Below are 6,487 nucleotides of genomic sequence, written 5' to 3' on the forward strand. Positions count from 1 at the left end.
GGTCCGGGACACGAACCGAGGTCAACTACGTGGGAATCCAGCGACATTGCCATTACACTAACTGCTGGTTCCCTATTTGTTTATTTTTTTAGAGGTTTTTGCTATAGGGCATGTGTGCTCTCCAGAAAGACAGAGAGACAGAGAGATAGAAAGTGAGAAATCAGCCCCTAGGGAGGATGGCCATGCCACAATCCTTTCTTCTTCATTCTCCTCTCTGGATCGTGGGCACACATGCACATGCGCCCAGCGTGAGTTTAAGCTACCGGGTCCGGGACTCGAACCACAGTCAGTTACATGGGAGTTCAGTGACATAGCCATTATGCTAACTGCTGGTCCCCTATTTTTCCTTTAGAATGGAATTTGACAGTAATATTGTGAATGTTTTGTCATTGTTACTTAATTTTTAGATTTTCGATCATGAACTATTTACAGCTTTTATACCTGTAACATTGTTTTTCAGTTCTGTAGGTTTATCTTTGAGCTGATTAGGTGCAGTGGAAATGTTTTACATGTTAAGTTTTAATTTTAGATCTGAGAGGTGGTTAATTTAGGAAAAAACAATTTAGTATTTAGGAAAAGACACAAAATATGTTTTTTAAAATGTTTACTGCCTTCTATTAGGGTTAAAGTAAAACTCTTTCACATTTAGCATTATTACCATACAGACAGTTTCTTCAGGATAAATTACTCTCTTGTAAGATTCAACCAGAAAGTCCATTTATATATAAATTATTTTAAGTTTAGAAGTGAACATGAGTCGTGGCCCTCCTCCCCTCTTCCCAGTTCTGAAGTCCAAACCCTTAGTATTATTCTGGGAGTAGACATCAAATATGGAGGCTCTACCATACTTCTTACCCAGAGCTTCCCCTGTAAGCGCAGAATGTAACACAGAAGGCACAGGTGTGAGTGTCAATTTGTAGGGCAACTTTCCCTGATGCCCTTAGTGGATGGAGTGAGTGAAATTCACCGTTATAGAGCTGAAACTTTTATGGAAAAGTTCTCTTTTTGTGGAATGGCATCAGTCAGTTCCAGAGGCCTAATATTTATGACCCTCTGAACTGGATCATCTTACTTGATGTCATCCTTAGTGAAACAGAATTGTTCATGGGGAAATGTCAGTTCCTTCCCCTCAAATGAGAGCTCTTGGGGTTGCTTTTATTTTCCTCCTCTGAGAATGAGAATTTAGGGCCTTCAGAATGTTTAGGGAATTTATGACAAATTTGTTTACACCAGACCCATAACAGATTGTTTTAAATTAACATCTGGTGATGGAGACCTCTCCGAAACATTTCTGGTGTAATTTTCTACATAGCTTTTCTTTAAATAAAACTTCATCAGAATCAAAGCATAGCATTTATGTTGTTCTAGAAAATAAAAATTGCAAGTTACAGATTGAACTATGGGCAGACATGTTTGTTGCTATGGCTATTTTCCCCCAACATTTTACTATGAAACATTTTTCAAAGTATTATTTATTTTGTTTGTTGTTATTATTATTATTTTTTGAGAGGTTTTTTGCTATAGGGCGCGTGCGCTCGCCAGAAAGACAGAGACAGAGAGATAGAAAGCGAGAAATCATCCCCCAGGGGGGATGGCCACGCCGCAATCCCGTCTCCTCCATTCTCCTCTCGGGATCTTGGGCACGCATGCACACGCGCCTGGCGTGAGTTTAAGCCACCGGGTCCGGGACATGAACCGCAGTTGACTACGTGGGAGTCCAGCGACATAGCCATTATGCTAACTGCTGGTCCCATTGTTATTATTTTTAAAATTTGACCAGAGAGAGACGGGGTCTGGGACTCAAGCCATAGTTGACTATGTAGGAGTCTAGCACCTTAACCACTGTGCCATCTGCTGGCCCCTGATCTGAAAAAAAAAATGTTTTTAAAGAATTATTCACTTAATTTTATTTATTCGTTCATTTATTTTTAAAATTTGACTAGAGAGGGAACCAGCAGTTAGCGTAATGGCTATGTTGCTGGACTCCCACGTTGTCGACCGCGGTTTGTGTCCCGGACCTGGTGGCTTAAAACTCATGCTGGGCGCGTGTGCGTGCGTGCCCAAGATCCCGAGAGGAGAATGGAGGAAAAGGGATTGCGGCGTGACCATCCCCTCTGGGGGGGATTTCTCGCTTTCTGTCTCTATGTCACTCTCTGTCTGTCTGGCGAGCGCACGTGCCCTATAGCGAAAATCTCTCCAAAAAAAAAAAAATTTGACGGGGGAGAGGGAGAGAAGGAGTGAGAAAGCAAGTCACCAGGTCTGGGACTCAAACAATGGTCAGTCATGTGGGAGTGTCCAGCACCTTAACCACCATGCCACCTGCTGGTCCCTCACTAAAATTTCTTAAACTTTGTTATAGGTTTAAACATTTTCATATTCTGGGACCAGCAGGTGGCATGGTGGTTAAGGTGCTGGGCACTCTCACATGGCGAACCACAATTCAAGTCCAGGACCTGGTAACTTGTTTTCTCACTTTCTCTCTTTCTCTGTCTGTCTCTCTCTCTGGTCAAATTAAAATAAATGAATGAATAAATAAAATTAAATAAAATCTTAAAAAAATAAATTTTAATATACACTCTGTAAGTACCACTTACTTTCTACTATTAACATTTTACTAATACTTGTGTATTTATTCCATCTGTCTTCCTTTTTTTTAAGAATTATTTTATTTAACTTTATTTATTTATTTATATATTTTAATTTGACCAGGGAGGGAGGGAAGGAGAGGGAGAGAAAGACAAAGCGAGAAAGCAAGTTGCCAGGCCCGAACCCAAACTGCAGTTGGCCACATGCGAGTCCAGCACTCCCAGCCACCTGCTGGCCCCCTCTTTTTTTCCCCTTTTCTTTATTTCTTTTCAAAGAATTATTCATTTTTAAAATTTTATTTGTTACTAATTTTTAATTTGAACAGAGAGAGAGAAGGGGATAGTGAGAAAGCAAGCTGCCGGGTCCAGGATTCAAACCGTGGTCAGATACATGCGAGTCTAGTGCCTTAACCACTATGCCATGTGCTAGCACCTGTCCTCTTTCTTTTCTTTTCTTTTTCTTTTTTCTTTCTTTCTTTTTTTTTTTAAAGAATTATTTAGTTTTGGTACCAGCAGTTGGTGTAATGGCTATGTCGCCGGACTCTCATGTAGTTGACCTTGCCCAGGATCCCGAGAGGAGAGTGAAGGAGAAGGGATTTCTGCGTGACCATCCCCCCGGGGGGGTGATTTCTCATTTTCTGTCTCCTCTCTGTCTTTCTGGTGAGTGCACGCACTATAGCAAAAACTTCTTTAAAAAAAAAAAGGAATTATTTAGTTGGATTTATTATTTTTTAAGATAATTATTTTACTTTATTTATTATTATTTTTTAATTTGACCAGAGAGGGACAGAGTGAGAGTATGTGAGAGAGAGAGAAAGAGAGAGATTTGACCAGAGAGGGACAGTGAGAGTATGTGAGAGAGAGAGAGAGTGTGAGAAAGCAAGCCACCAGGTTCAGGACTCAAACCACAGTTGACCATGTGGGAGTCCGGCACCCTTAACCACTATGTCACCTGCTAACCCCTATTGTTACTACTTTTTAAGTTACTATAGGACACATGTGCTCACCAGAGAGAGGCAGAGACAGACAGAAAGTGAGAAAGCAAGCCACCAGGTGTGGGACTTGAACCGTTATTGACCCTATGGGAGTCCAGTGCCTTTGACCACCATGCCACCTGCTGGTCCCTATTCTCTTTAAATTAATGAATTTCTCTTATTTCTTGGTACATTTCAAAGCAAGTTGTGATATCACATGAAATACTTGAGAATGCATACTTATTACAGTTAATTTCCTCCTCCTCTTCCTACCATGAATGAGAACCAGAGACACACAGCACTGCTGGGCTTTGTCATCACAACCCACGTCCAGTCTCTGCTAACCCTGGATCATGGGCATGCATGTGCCTGGTCTGCTTGGGCGGGGGGGGGGGTGTCTCTGGTTGGGACCTGGGAGCCTTCTCATGTGGGTTGCCTCCCAGAGCATCTCATTTTACTGCTGTGCCACTGTCTAACCCTGTTACAGTCCATTTTATGTTGAGATCGTCCTGTCAGGTATTCTGTGTGTTACTTTTTTCCCCTTATTTGTGATAGCGTACACATGCATGTGTGAGAGAGAGACGGAGAGAGAGCAAAACCAAGACACACTCGAGTGTAGTGTCACCAGGATCCCTTTCCTCTAGTCCTCCAGCCAGTTGGATCCTGGGTACTCACTCACATGCCTGGTGCATTGCAGGCTGACCTCACTGGGGATTCTGACCACAGTTGCCACTTGGGATCCGACTTCTCTTGTGCAGTGCCACTGTGTGGCAGATCTGGCCCCCCAGAGTTTTGTTGATTTGTACTTCCAATTTTGATTTGACCCCAGAACTTTTTGCTTTTAATGCAAATTGTTTAATGGGCTTTTGCATCAAGGTCGTCTTCTATACATCAAGTATAAAGGCGGCTGGATCCCACATGGCTGACTGTGTTTGAGTTCCGGACCTGGTCACTAGAAAAACACACAAGGTGCATGTACATGCATGTCCAAAAGAGCAAGAGAAGGGACTGAGGCATGGCCACCCCCTGTAAGGGGTTCTCTCTCTATCTTGTGAGCACATGTGCCCTATATCAAAACTGAAAAAAATTAAATGTTATACTTCAATAACGCTGACCAGATCTTGTCCTTATCTGCTAAGGAGATGATAGGATTATAATTATGCAGCTATGTTCATTTTCTTTTTCTTTTTTTTTTTTTGAGAATTATTTATTTAACTTTATTTATTTTATTTTTAATTTGATCAGAGAGGGATATAGGCAGAGAGGGGGGGGGGAGAGAGAGAGAGAGAGAGAAAGTGAGAAAGGGAGGAAGGGGAGAGAGAGAGAGAAAGTGAGAAAGCAAGCCACTCGGTCTGGGACTCAAACCGTGGTCAGCCATGTGGGAGTGTCTAGCACCATAACCACCATGCCACTTGCTGGTCCCCCAACTATGTTGATTTTCTGCCACCGGATAGATGACTTGGATATTTATCGTGTTTATAATTTAATGCTCTGAATTAAAAGAACTCACTGCAAAGAAAATTATTTGTTATTAAAAATAATAAAATTAAAAGCAAAATGGGAAATTATTGCAAAGAGTTTACTTATTTATTTTTAAATAACTAATTTATTTAATATTTATTTAATTTGATTTATTATTATTATTATTTTAAATTTGATGAGAGAGAAAGGAAGAAAGCAAGCCGCCAGATCTGGGACTTGAGCTGTGATTGGCCATGTGGAAGTCTAGTATCTTAACCACCATGCCATCTGCTGACCCCAGGAGTTTATTATTATTTATTTATTTTATTTTTTAGAGAGATTTTGGCAGTAGGGCAAGTGCACTCACCAGAGAGACAGACAGACAGAAATCAACACCTGGGGGGAGAGGCACACCACACCACAATCCCCTCTCTCCCATTCTCCTCTAGATTTGAGCATGCACGCACATGCACCCAGCATGAGTTTCAAGCTGCTGGGTCCGGGACTCTGACCGCAGTCAGCCATATGAGAGTCCAGTGCCTTAACCATTATGCCACCTGCTGGCCCCAAGAGTTTTATTTTTTAAATTTACACACCCAGTGATAGTGAATAAGGTTGATGTAAAGTGATTTTATGTCATCAGAGAAGTGGAGCTACAAATACAATCTCTGCAAACTGTTAATTACATTTTCTGGGATTACATTTGTTCATTTGTTTATTAAAGGAATATATTCAGGGGGCTCCCTTAAAGTTTATTTTCTGAAAGCAAAAGTGGAAAAATTTATCCTAGGAAGTATTTGCTTTCAATTAAAAATTACTCTTCTAAATATTAAGTCTGTAGCTCATTTGGCTTCTGTTTAATCTGGAATCTAAATTTGAGGAAAATTGTGGTGACTTTGTGGATTTATAATAGTAGTAGAAGTAGAAATGGCCATTTTATTATCATAATAGAAGCTTTTATCATGCTTCTCAGACTACAAAGCTAAGAAAATCTTGTGCCCTGGGGCCTTTCCCCCAAATGAAAATACTTGTCAAGTGCTAGACCCTGATCCAAGTGCTCTGTGTTTGATCTAGCTGTAGAGCTGGCTGCCCAGTGAGTGGGTCGATTTTAGTCAGCATGTTCTCCGTTTCCATTTAAAATGTTTACAAGTAATATGTAGCTATAAGTTTATATTTATAGATGTTTATGTGACTGAGGGCAGGATTAGCGAACTTGCTGGATAATACTATTGCTACTATTTATTGAGCTTATCATGTACCAGGTTAAAATTACAGGGTGAGAGTTATTTGATGCAGAAAAGGAATCTAAAAGGTCAGGTTGAATTTTTTTTTTTTTTTTTTGAGAGAGTTTCGCTATAGGGCGCATGCGCTCGCCAGACAGAGAGAGACATAGAGACAGAAAGTGAGAAATCACCCCCCCCAGGGGGGATGGTCACGCCGCAATCCCTTCTCCTCCATTCTCCTCTC

Source organism: Tupaia chinensis, unplaced genomic scaffold (assembly GCF_000334495.1).
Source record: "Tupaia chinensis unplaced genomic scaffold, TupChi_1.0 Scaffold000049_1, whole genome shotgun sequence".
Classification (NCBI taxonomy): Eukaryota; Metazoa; Chordata; class Mammalia; order Scandentia; family Tupaiidae; genus Tupaia; species Tupaia belangeri.